The following is a 13788-nucleotide window of genomic DNA, read 5'->3' on the forward strand; positions in this document are numbered from 1 at the left end:
TGACAGTAAAATACACTAGAAGCAATAAAATTCCTAGGATCTTTACAAATTGAGAGCATTTCTTAGTAAAGGGAGAACTAAAACTGAGTCAGTCAATAATCAAACACATTAGTTCAGCTCAATTGTATTTACTATATACTACCAAATCAAAACAGAGATTATCTCAGGGCACTTTCATATAGAGCAGGTCTAGACGAAACTCTTTATAATGTTATTTTTTAGAGACCCAACAATTCCCAATTGAGCAAGCAGTGACAGTGACATGGAAAAACTCCCTTTTAACAGGCAGAAACCTCGAGCAGAACCTAGACTCAGGGTGGGTGGCCATCTGCTGCGACTGATTGGGTTGAGAGAGAGAGGAGGAGAGGGGGAGAGAGAGAGAGCAGGAGTAAAGAGAACATAGAGTAGCACAATGCCAGTTCCACATAGACATTTAAAGTAATAGTAATGGTAATGGTGGTGTTAATATTTAGTAGTAATAATGATGATAGCAAAAATATGATAATTATAAAACTAATAATTACTGTTAGTCACATGCGTTGATGGGAAAAGAATTCATACAGATGGAGAGGGAGTGGAGGAGAGAGGAGCTCGCTACATCAAGGGAAGTCTCCCAGCAGTCCAGGCCTATATCAGCATAACAAAGGGGTGGTTCATTCAGCTGAGCCACCTCTATATAAGCTTTATAAAGACGAACACATGTGGAGCATGGAGCAAAACATGTTGACAGCTCATACTGTACATTTACTGCAAGAAGAAGCCTACTCTAAAATGTGGTGAAGGCGTCTGCCTTCCGAACCCAAACTGTTGGCTGGTTCCACAGCTTGATAGCTGAAGGTTATAGCTCCCATTCTACTTTTGGAGACTCTAGGAACTTAATGTATTGTAATTATAGGGCCTTTTATATGAATGTTCACAATATTCTTACTTGTTTGCATAAAAAAAAAGAAATGCCTTTAAATATTCATCTGCTGATTACACAAAAGTTCTCATCTTTGCTCACAGGTTGTGGATTGCTGAGAGATAATTGGTGACATATTCATTTGAATAGCTTTTGTAAGGTGTAACTTTTCACACTGGTTGCAGAAAAACATATGCAGCTGTAAGCAGTGCCTCAGGAATCAGCAAAGTGCAGAAGATTAAACTGAAATGATCTGAGACCTGTCTCCCTCTTCAGTCAATCTAAATAAAATCATTAGACTACCAGTCCTCTTTAAATGAATATGGAAACAAGTTTGGCATCAGTTACATCTTATTTATTTACAGTGCCTCTTAATTTCAGGGCTTGTTATGAAACATTCATGATAGATCATATTAGATGCAGTGACTGGACAAAATATTGAAAATGTAAGGACTTTGAAGTAATTAAATCCCAATCAAAGTCAGCTGCACCTGTGTGTCATTTTAAGATGAAAGTCAATTAGCATCATGGGTCAGCTTTAAAAGTTGTTTGACACTTCTATGTCACTTTTCAAAGCAACCCAAAGCAACTAATGAAGTTCTAAAGTGGTCACAGAGTTGGTGCCTAAATTGCAGGTGCATCAATCACAAGAACTACAAAAGTATTTAAAGCAACAAGGGTCTCAATTAGCAGATGACTAACTGCAATGGCAAAGAATAATGGTGAGAGGTGAGCGCCACAACAAGGTAGTATTATAGAGTTTAATCATTTCATTTCAATTGTGCAGATCCCAGTTTAAGCAAACAAAGAGTGCCATATCTAAAGCCACACAACTAAAGTGGCTAAGAAATGAACAGTAATTAAGATGAGGGTGTTTTGAATTTAGTCGAGGATGTCATATTGATATTTTGCTTGCTTTTACATTGTATGAACTATTGTATGAGCTAATGATACTCATTTCCAATATTATTCTCTATCCATCAAAAATGTCCATAAATCACCATTTTGCGCATCAAAACAAACTTTCTATTCTATAATTTCAAAAGTCAGTTAGATGAATGAAATGAATGATGACAGTTTGTCTCGGTGTCCTTTAGGTTTTACACTACTGTGGGCTGTGCAGCCTGAGAAGTCTTATTAACCTAGGTGCCATTCATTAACATCACATTATTCATATGCATTTCTATACTGGACTCCCTGCATTTCCAATCCTGCAACAATTACACAGTTATCAAGGATTAAGGGATCCTATATTTAGGAGCGGTAACAAAGATAAGCAATTATTTTCAGGATTGAACAAATTCAAATTAGAGTCACTCATGCAAGCTTCTCTCCTAATGACCATATAATTATATTTTATCAGACTGGCAGCAAAATACTTGCATTGGCGCACTTTGAGATAGATAAAAATGACCTTGAGCAACAGCTTGATCACATTGATGACTGCTAATAGATAAAATGCTATGATATTATAAAATACCTGGTAACTGTCTTTCCTATATTGGCTATGGGTTATGTATGTTTGGGGTTCTGATTACTGCCATGAGCTTAGTGCAATTTATCTTACAAAATGTTGACTGTGCAGGGCTTTGAATACTGGGTCACCTCCCTATGTTATGTTTAAAATGAACTGGGCTGTTGCCATAACAGCGCCGAGAGGCATGGCCAGCAAGTTCCCTCTTCCTGAAATAGCCTGCAAAATTGTTTAAACAGATAACTGGGAATCTGGCTGCTGGCCAGGAGCGTGCCCCAATGCCTCATGGGATATTAATGGCAGCCCGAGCTGAGGCAGGTCTGCAGTGAGGGAATAGATCCTAGAACCAGCACGGCACAGCTCCTATAATAAGTGCTTTAAAATCAGCTGTGCCTCTGCTAATTGGTTTCATTTCAATCTCAGAATGTCTCCATTTGCTATTGAATTAGAGCAGTGAGGGCCTGCTATGAGGCGTGTTATAGGAATACATGTTTCTGAGCTGAAATCACACTGATTAGGTCTCCTTTCTACTTTGCATTTGCCCGTAACCACAAATTTGTACAGTGCACGCAGGAGTTGCTCAACAATAGTGCCACACTTATATGTTTCCTCACTAAACTCTTCATCTTTGCTTCCTGTGTCCTGGCCATCAGGGCTGCTGGTAGATAAATATCAGCTCCTTTGGCAGCAGTCTCCATGTACATTTCCCCAGTGAGCCCATGGGCCCCTTGATGAAAGCCATCCGTCACTGCTGTTGGATGACCTGTCTGCACTGACCACCACACACCTCCACCCTGACCACTAGACTGTGAAGGGGATGTCTCCATGAGCACACTCACACGCTACAAAATCATGATTTAATGCTTTTAATTTACACTGTCTCGAGGGCTTATCAAAAGGTTAGCTCAGGAGCATTGAGACAAGTTTATAAAGGCCTGGCTGGGACACTGCTACATTGGACTGTGGGTGTACTGCAACACTCTGAATTTTGAAACACAGATTCTATTTATCTAAGTGATACAACAATTTTATTGTTGCTACAAGTTCCCATTTAGCATCTAGCGCTGCAGTCACAGCGCGTTTTGGCAAGCAGAGCCTGTTTTTCTGTCGTCATATCCCAAGGGACAAGACAAGAGAGAATGATGTGAAGCTGAGTGAGATTAATGCGTGGTAAATGAAACATGTGCTGGGATGACAGTGTAGATGAGGAATGATGCCTCTACAGTAGATGGAGAGTGACAGGCCGAACACAACATAGTAGAGTGGGGGATATTCCCATGAATATTCCACCCATATATTTAGAGAACATTCAACATAGAACTGCTTACAGTGGATGCAGGCTAAATCAGCGTTGAAGTCATTTGACGCAATTTGCTGTAATATTGTATCACAGATGTCACATAGCAACGGTTTAATTGAAAGTGATGAAATGGTGTATTAAACAAGCCTTGCTGGGCCAGCAGTGTGCAAAACAAATCCCATGCATGTTTTATCTATTGTGGGCCATCAGGACCAATTTATGACTGTCATCATCATCACTTCAAGTAATGTCATTGGAGGGCATATGGAACAGTAAATCCTGTTCCCAGGTTCCTCTTTACTGTAAATGTTCCTCCTACACAGGCAATCAAAGCGATAATTCACGTAACAGTATGCTCCTGTAGGCCAGAATGGGACTGAGGATCCGAATAACATGGAAGAAGAGAAGGTTTTAATGAAAAAGATGAAGAAGGTATAATATTTAAAAAATTTAAATCTTTTATGGGAAATACTGCACCTTCAAAATCTCCCATGGAGCAAAACATGTTGACAGCTCATAGATTTACTGCATTCTTGGCCCTGGACTTACAAGTGCTGAATGACCAATGTAATTTGTATATGTATACATATACAAGAGCCAAATCAAAGGTGTTCTCTTCATTTAGAGAATCTAGTGTTTCTGCTAGAGTGGTGACTTTAACAGATCCGTTAACCCAAATTAGAAAAAATCACACTTTGTCACTTGCATTTAGTTGTAACTGGCCATGCAGATAAATTTGGTTTTATCTGCCCAAGTTTTGACGTATTCATCTCTGAAGTTTCTGCCTCAAACCACAACACAATGACAAACACAACAGAGTTGAATAAAACATGTATTTGTGGTGCTCACAGCAATGAAAAACTAAAATTTAAAAAGTCAACAGCAACATCTGTGTCAAGGATAGCAACTATTTCTTTGGTATAAAATAGTTATAATGAAAACTGTTGACACTGAGGTCTGTGGATCATCAAGAATAATTGGGACACAGTTTGCTGCTGATATTTTTTTATGTAATTTTATTTTGTGGTGTAGCACTACAAAAAAAGTTCACCTCCATTGTAATGGGGTACAAGCAGAAACGTTAGAGACCAATATCTCAAAACCTGAAGAAATAAATCCCAAACTATCTGCATGGCTCCATACAAGTAGAGGCAGTGTGCAAAATGCATGGGCTCTCAAATCCACTTCAATTTTGTTTTTGATTATCTAACTGATAAAATTTAATTTATGTGTATCTGTACTTAAAAGTATACAGAATGTGCAAGTTAAAATGTTGAAAGATTTGGAGAAGCACAGAAAATGTGACTAAAAGTGTACAGACAGCTAATGTAGATCTTGGAGCTTCATGGATATAGATATATGGATATATTGCTGTCACTGCCAGCTGTGCGAACTATTAATACATTTACTCTCTATGGTCCAGCTTTTCTGCTATGCATTGAATCCCCATTTACGCTAAGTAAAATAAACAATGCATATGCTAAATAAAAGCCCTGATTTGTCCAATGGAAAAATTACAAAATTAATTATCAGCACTTAAAAATAAATAAACACATAAACAATAAGGGGCGGCGTGGTGGTGCACTGTCACCTCACAGCAAGAAGGACGTGGGTTGCCCCGGCCTTTCTGTGTGGAGTTTGCATGTTCTCCCCGTGTCCGCGTGGGTTCTCTCCGGGTGCTCCGGCTTCCTCCCACCATCTAAAGACATGCAGGCTAGGTTAATTGGTGTCTCTAAATTGCCCTTAGGTGTGGGTGGTTGTCTGTCTATGTGTGGCCCTGCAATGGACTGGCGACCTGTCCAGGGTGTACCCCGCCTTTCGCCCAATGTCAGCTGGGATAGGCTCCAGCCCCCGTGACCCTGTACACAGGATAAGCGGTTGATGATGGATGGATGGATGGATAAGCAATAAGATGCAACTGTGCTTAGCCTAAACTCTTAGTTTTAGTTGGGATTTCATTCAATGTTGTCAGTAACAATTCTTTTTTTTAATTCACACCCAGATGTTCATTTTTTTTGTCATTTTGGGTAAACTGACTCTTTTACAAGCCAACTACAATACAAGGCATGCTCTTGAATTAGACAAAAAACAGTATTTCTACACACTACACCAGACTCATTTCACAAATCACAACAGGTGTTCCCTGCTGGGCGGACTTTGGGCCCAGCCATGTGAATTACACTTGTTAATAGACACCAATGGTACAGTTTTTCTTTTTACTCGCAGAGTTTTTAATCCACTGTGCCTGCCAGTGTGATAACTGAGCTAAACTCTTGAAGGAGAAAAGGAAGTCTACTTTTTAAACTTTTTCACGTAAGTATTCCTTAATGTATGAAAGACTTGTTCACTGCCGATGTTCAGTATCAGTATCGACACCTATACCAAGTCCTTGGTGGATTTCACATTCCAAACAATCAACATAAAAGTAAAACTTTCATCCTTTCCCATCTGCCAACTCTTCCAGTGCAGAGGTAGTACAGCTGAGAGAATAAAAGGGTAAATGTTAAAAACCTTTTTTTCTTTATGGCACACATTTTAGCCACTGCCTGAACAAACAAACCTAGCAGGCTGTTCTGGGGCTTTAAGAAATTACTTAACAATAAAAGTAGAGATTCCACAGTTTGCCAGTTTTCTAATCCTCAGATAACAATGACATTCAAGTGTGTTGCTCGGTCAATATGTACAGTAACCACTTGGATGAAAGGAAGTCTATTCTTAAAAAGAGGAGGAGGATTTGTGTCATCATAAAGTGTCAAGACAAATCTTCAATGAAGAAAATGGAAAGATTTCTCTTTTTATGTGGCAGTAAAGTAACTGCTGGCTATAGCTAAATTCACAACAATACAATAGAAAATGGTTGAAAATGGGGGAAAGTTCTTAATGAGAAATATACTTGCTTTTTCTTGCTGATAGTCGGATGATAAGATTGAACCATTTCTGTAAATATAAAGCTACATCCACTAGCCGGTTAGCTTAGCTTAGTGTAAACACTGAAAATGGGGAAACAGCTAGCCTGGCTCTGCACAAAAGTAAAAAAGAGGTAGGTGGATGTTGTTATCTTTAGATCAGGGCCAGACTTGCTGTTTCCGGCCTGCTAACAGTTTTTATGCTAAGTCCACTTACCAACTTTTTCAGTGCTTTCAATCATATCACACAGTTTTCACCAGCAGATCACTCGAACAGTTCGTGTTCCTGTTCCACTGATGAACACCGTATGAAATGGATGAAAGCACCGGAAAAGGCGGGTAAGTGGACCTTGAGGTGGTACTTTTTGGTCAGTCTTCAATAATGTTTATAGTATTTGCAGACTTTGGGTGTGCAGGAAGCCAAACAAAGTTGGTTTTAAGGTACAGGGCAAACAGAGACACTCTCATGACATGGTCAACTAATGAACAGATTTATAGCCTAACCACTCTTTATTTTACATGAAATGCCAAAATAACTAGCTACAGCTTTGCTAAGTTTAATATTGCTCTGTGTTAAGGGGAAATGTGTTTACTCATTACAGATAACCCAATTCAATCGTGTTGGATATTCACACTGTCAGAACACACATATGTTCCTAATTTATCCTCCACATCGCAGATTTGTTTCATTTGCTTCAGAAACAAACAGAAACATATGAGCTTGCTTTTGTTACTTTGTACTGGAGACTTTTCCTTTTACTTTGTCTTAATTCTAATCTTAAAAATAAATGAAATTCCTCTGAGATGCTGAAAGCACATCTGCAGCCCTCCATACGCACAGAGATAATGAGGTTGCTAAAGAACAGAAAAAGAAAAAAGAAAGAAAAGTTAGTTTGTAAGAGGAGATTCCTCTCAGGCAGTTGAGGCTGGTGTGTAGATATAGCAGAGCAGCCTCGATTGTGTAAGGGGGTGTGCATGCTGATGGCCATCGATCGAAACAGAAGGTGTTGTCTGGCACTTCAGGCCATTCACACAGACTCCTGGCTTTGAGTGCAGAGTTATATTAACAACTTTGCCAGTTTGTAATTAATGTGAATCTGCTGTTGTGCTTAATGTGCCCTGTTTTTGGTTATGAAGCCATTTTGACATGTTGTAGAAATGCTTTCTGTGGAAGACTAAAGGACCTTAAGAAGGACAGGAATTTCATGTACTGTACAGTTAAGATGTCTACCATTTAAAATGCCTTAAATATAGTATTTTCTTAGATGTTTTACCATCATATAGTGTAAAGTGAATATTTTTTGTTTCGGACTGCGGTCTCTGGGAAACAGGGATCTACATTTTTAAAAATATTTTACAGGGAAAATTATCCATCCATCGTCAACCGCTTATCCTGCGTACAGAGTCGCGGGGGGAAAATTATTAATCAATTAATTACGAAAAGCCTTATTGATAATGAGAGTAATTGTTAGTTGCAGCACTAGTTCATAACACACTGAACTAGCTATTTATTGCCTGAGTCCTCTCATGTTCAACAAAATCTACAGTATATTAGTTTGACTCCTTGCTGTCAAATCTCCAGGAGTAATGTTTGAAATCCACTGATGGCTACTTTTAGTGAAATCATTTTATCTGATATCAGGAAATGTGCAATGTTCAATTGCTCCAAATTATTACATTTGTTCAGTGCCGTCTCCAGTTTGTAGGGCCGGTGTGATATTACTAGTCGTAATCTCACCCTCATCTCCTTGTTCACTCTTTTACAATCAGTTGCTGAAGACTCAACCTGAAAAGTTTCTAAGTCTTGCAACAACTTTAACCCTTCCCCACTGGCAAAAGCGAGGTTGTGAAGAAAATGATCATCAAAGCCAGACAAATTTACACCTTAGCAAAGTATCATGAGTCCTGCAATTTCACACAGACCCAGTTTTCCTCCACAGCAACACCAGGAAAACAGCCAAGTTTGCCACTTTCCAGATGGAGGCTAGGCTTTTGAATAATGACTAGCTCTAAAAGTTGCATTTGAATGTCTACAGTGTTTACAAAAGTGCTGATCTTTACACCGGTGCTGGAGTCACTGTACATTGATGCATACTGTACATAGAGTATACTGTCTCACACATCAATCTCAGACACATTTACATTTGACTGTGTATTTATTTTTGTCTGCATGTTTGGATTCTGTTAACTATTTTCACAACATTTTGTATAACAATTACCACGACTATTTCTATTATCTACCACTCTCAGTGAATTGAATATTTCTGACTTCTCAAAGTGTCACTGTGTCAAATCTACAATGATGTTTGTAGATACTGTAGATTGTAGGTGGACAGGAGAAAAATGCAAAATTGAATTTATTTCTTCCACAAGCTTGTTTACACAGCTCTAAGATGAGTCCTCCTTCCCTTCATTTTTATCAAGGCATTCCTCCTCTTCCAGTCACTGCTCACACACACACACACACACACACACACACACACACACACACACACACACACACACGCACACACACACACACACATACACATACACACACAAACAAACACACACACACTGCACATCTCTCTATGTAGCTTGCTTCTTCCTCAAATAGAAAATGTGCACTAAAACATGACAGCACTGGCGGCTAGTCTCCGAGAGCAGCCCCACTCTCTCTGGCCTAGATTCTTTCAAATCCGCTCTGGAAGTGCCTTCGTCCTCAGCTGCACTGCCAGCCCGCCAGAGAGTGAGTGAGCAAGCCATCTGGCTACACAGCACATCAAATCCCAATCTGTGTTAATTTGAGTGTTAAGGGCCATTGTTTATTTTTGAAAAAAAAAGAGGAAGGAAAAAAAAGCCTCGCTCACAGGATTAATAAACCCTTTTGTAGTGCATTCTGAGCAAAGTTTGTTCCAAAGTTTTTGCAGACATGCAGCGTGCCAGGCACACTGCAGGTCACTGCTGAAACTTACATGTGTCTACCTGGCAAAATGAAGGTTTAATATAGCTGCAAGACAATAATACATCATGTATTCTGTAAAAATGAAGTATGCATAAATGGAGCATTTTTATAAATAAAATAGAATACTATGTAGGCCAGTAATCATGCTGTGCAGATAAAAGTAATTGTGCTTTTGTTTCTACCACCTGGGGAAAACATTTGGGCCGCCATAGGCTTCCATTGATGTTTATGTTTTTGTATTCAGATCCCCATTAATTGTTACCATCATGGCTACTCTTCCACATGTTTTTAAAAGTCACTTAGAAATGAAGCTCATATTGATATAAGAAATATAAATATCCAACCAAAAAGCTATTTACCTATATAAACACTATTTTCTATAAATGCTCCACACAGATTATTTTGTCAGCGTTCAGCCCTTTGTAAGTACAAGACAACTATATTACTTCAAAACTTCCTCTTGGCTTACTGGAGCTACAGAAGTAGTTGAAGATATATCTCTTTTTCTTTGTCCCTTAACCCCCCCTTCTCTCTTTCTCTCTCACTCACACACGCACACACGCCACCCACCCTGACACATGGTGTGTTATGCAATGGGTGATGCCTAATTACCACTGACATCGCGGAGACTGTTCACTGTGAAATTAATCATGACACAGGCGTCAGCTTTTGATATTTTTCACCAAGTGCTCTGAGTTCGTACCAGCCGATGTAATTAATAAACCAATTGCACACAAATACTGATTAGACGCTGACACTGATGTCTTAATAATAACCAGGCACCTTAAAACCAATGCCAGGTGCCACACAGTAGAGATAACAGGAGGAAAGTAAGTGCAGCAGAAAAAGACATTGGAACAAATTATTTTCTAACTGCTAGAATGAGGTTGTTTATGGTATTGACTGTGGGCTAGCATAGATGGAAAATAAGGAAATGTTTAACTAGGTTGTATGAATGTATCTATATACAAATTTTTTACAGCTGTGGGTCCACAGTAGCTCACACAGGGCTACAGTGCTATTTATAAATCATAGAATTGTACTGGAAAGCGCTTACAGTATATCCAGCCATGCATAACATAAACAGTTGCTTTTCAGTTAGCAGAAAACCTCGCTGTTACTTTATTATTACAAATAGATGAACTGAGACTCCAAAAACACAGCCCACCCATTTCTGGCATAATTAATGTGACATGCAGCTCATCAGTGCACAAACCATCTACAAGTGCTGGTTGCTCATTTCTAGAGGTTTTTACCGCCTCAGTGGCAAATGATCAGAAGCCAAGCAGTTTGGGACAAGATGCAGACGATTTGGTTTGACATTTCACTTTTTGTTAAAACCAGGTTCAGATATTGGAAACCTCTATAAAGCTATGTTTTTTTCCACCACGCAGCAGTGGTTAGCTTTGATCTTCCATAGCCTTCAAAGTGTAATATATCAGAACTGTTGATTTGGAAAACCCAAAGAAATCTTCCTATTTGAGATGCATTTTCAGAAAGAACACAACTATGAATAGTGTGCAGCGTTCCTGTATTTTACAATTGGTTCATAAGTGTCTTGTGCTTTCCCTGCAAAGTGCACTATTAAGCTATTTTAGGAATGTATGATTTGTCTATCCAGTATGTGTATCCTTTCAGACCATTTCAACCTTGGCTTCAGCTATTCTCCAAATCCAATCCTCCCAACTACTCTCAGGCTGAGGTGGGTCACTGAGTGCACCTGGATAGGGAGGCTGCAGAACAGACAAAGAAGACTGAGAAAGATCTGAGGTTTTTTTTAAAGTTCTAAACACAACTTTATTTACGCAATGTATTTCAGGCATTTCGCCTTTATTTAGATAGTGGATGGCAGCAAGATAACAGGAAATGAGGGTATCATTATCCTGATTCCATTGACCTGGAAAACTGGAAGTGAAAGTCGTAATGATAATATTTATTACAATTATTGTTATTTTGTTGATTGTGATTAGTCTTTGCATTGGCTGTGAGTCATGTGCTGTAACCACACTGAATATGTTGTACCTGTGTCACAGGAAATGAAAGAAACAAATAAAAGTAAAGTAAGCAAACACAAGAAGATACTTTTGAGGTCCAGACTATCATGTAAACATTTTTATCAGTCTGTCTGACCAAAAGTCACATGGAAAAAGTAGAGGAAGAAAGGAGTGCGAAAAGTAGGCCAGAATATGTTTTCACAAATTATCAGCACAGACCCATATGTGAAAACGCTGTACACACATGCACACACACAACGCTGAAAGTCACCTGAGACCCAGCTTTATACACCACAGTTGTTTCCTTATGCCTGGATGTTAAAACTAAATCAAAGCTTCAGATGTCATTCATATTGCTTCACTGTCTATATTTGTTTAAAAAATCTATTTTATCTCCTGGTGAAATTGTATGCCTGTACACGCGGATGTGTGTACTGTATGTGACAGACAGAGGAGCAGAAGGTAACCTTTATAAATGACACACAAACAGCTAGACAGTGCATCAGAGTAAAGGTGGCTTTTCTAATCCTCTCCCCTCCTGTTGTCTAGTCGCCCTGTTCTACTGTATCTCTACATTACATCCCAGAGTGACACATTGAGCTTGGCAGTTTCTCTGGCTCTGGTGTTCCAACGTATTGTTTGTTTCTGGGCTTCACCTGTCTCCCTCCTTCAGCTCAAGTTGGAGGTATTGAAGGATAGGAGTAGTGGGGGAAGGGTTTTGTCCCTTTGCTTAAATCTGCTCCAGTCAATATTTTTATAGAAACAATGGATCAAATGACTATGTGTAGTATCAAAGTGGTCACTTGTAGTGACAAACTCACAGAGATTTATTATTCAGCTCTGCCGTTCCCCTCGGCTCCTTTTTTTCTTTCAGCTCAAGTTTTGGGTTTTATAGTAATTGTTTTGCTTCACTCTTACCGCTCTCATGAACATTATTGCTATGCAGGTAATACATGCTCAGCATCAAACTGCAGACAGACAAAGTTAGCAACTAGCTAGTGAACACAGTGGAGCTTTTAGCAGCTAAATAGCCCAATAATAAGTATTGTGTTGCAGTTGGTGGAGAGACCAAAGTAGAGCTAATACGAGAATGAATATTGGACTTAACAGACAAGTTGTCATACACATGACTCCAACAAATACTATTGTTCCTTTGTCTCAGCTGGATGTGTAAATAGACAACTCTTTGCTAACACATGATGCATTTTGTTGTTGAGTTTACAGCTTGTCATTGCCAAATGGCCAAAAGAATACCACAATGTGACAATATTTAATTAGAAGTAAAGATTGTGCATTCAAACTTTTATTTAAGTTCAGTGGTGGAAAGTACATTCACTTACAGTTTTGAGATACTTTTGCCGATGACACCGTCAGAGCAGAGTGTGGACTTGATTAATACAAGTGTGTCAAATTTCTTGCAACAAAACACACTCAAATGTACAAAATGCAATCCAACGGTTTTAAGCTCTCGTTATTGGCACGTAGATGCTGCAGGATGGGGACAATGTTTGCAAGCAGGTACCAGGAACATCAATTCATAATATATTTGACACAGTTTTGTTGAACAACACATTATTTAGTGATAATTCTCTGCATGTTAATAATCTGATCTGAAGCCAGGCTGTAGCCTATATGCACTGTTCCCACTGAATATGTATTTCTGACTACACACAGGGTAAACATGTTATTTAATCATCAACATGTTTTCAGTCGTCATTGCTCAAGTAGGATGAACAAACCCCAGGTGGTGTACACATAGTTGGAGACACTTTCCACAGGGAGGCAGGCTGAATGCCTATCCTCTATCTATCTATCTATCTATCTATCTATCTATCTATCTATCTATCTATCTATCTATCTAAAGTGTAAATTTTCACACTGATACAATCACACTTGAATGAATCTGTCTGTAATTATAAATGAGTGAATTCATTAATGTGGTTGTGTAACTCTTAAACATTGCATTTATTTGACTGCTTTCATACCAGTTACACTATGTCTATTATAATGGATATTGCTTAACTTGGATGTACAGGTAAAAGTGTAATATAATTTGTAACCTGGGTGAATATTTAATTAAGCAAGGAAATCAGAGGCTAGAAAATTCAAGCCTTTTGCACTTTCTGCATACAATCTCTTTCAATGAATAATACATGTGAGGGAATTCAATTGTCTCTTTTTTGACAATATGCCTACACTGACCATGGCAGCAGAGTTCAGGTGTCAAAGCAAAGCATAGCAAAGGGATATATTTCCATATCTGACCTTC

Source organism: Micropterus salmoides, unplaced genomic scaffold (assembly GCF_014851395.1).
Source record: "Micropterus salmoides isolate LMB-PRFRI ecotype aquatic unplaced genomic scaffold, ASM1485139v1 Ms_hic_scaffold_12, whole genome shotgun sequence".
Lineage (NCBI taxonomy): Eukaryota > Metazoa > Chordata > Actinopteri > Centrarchiformes > Centrarchidae > Micropterus > Micropterus salmoides.